Here is a 369-nt window from a genome sequence, read left to right as displayed (position 1 = left end):
AGTTGAATTTGCGTTATCCAAATTTTTTGCCTCATATTTTACCAGCATTATTTAGATACTATTTTTTAATTATTTTCTGAATTACCCGCTCTCTCCATGTACCCATTATTTCATGTTTCAATATTTAAAATAAATAGGAAATTTTAGCTATTTAAATTTTATGCTTCTGTATTGTACCCGTAACTTGATATTTGAGAGTCAAAATTGAATTAAACTATCCAAATTGGTGAATTTGGTCTCGTTACTTTTTTTTGTAGTCCTCTCTTTTTATTAGAAAAAGTTTAAATGTTTTTGTTTTTACAAATTAAATATCACTACCAACATTTTTTTATTAAGTCCATTATCTAAAATTTATGTCCCATAATTTCT

The sequence above is a fragment of the Capsella rubella genome, unplaced genomic scaffold (genome assembly GCF_000375325.1).
Source record: "Capsella rubella cultivar Monte Gargano unplaced genomic scaffold, Caprub1_0 scaffold_7, whole genome shotgun sequence".
Lineage (NCBI taxonomy): Eukaryota > Viridiplantae > Streptophyta > Magnoliopsida > Brassicales > Brassicaceae > Capsella > Capsella rubella.
This window is presented reverse-complemented; position numbering follows the sequence as displayed.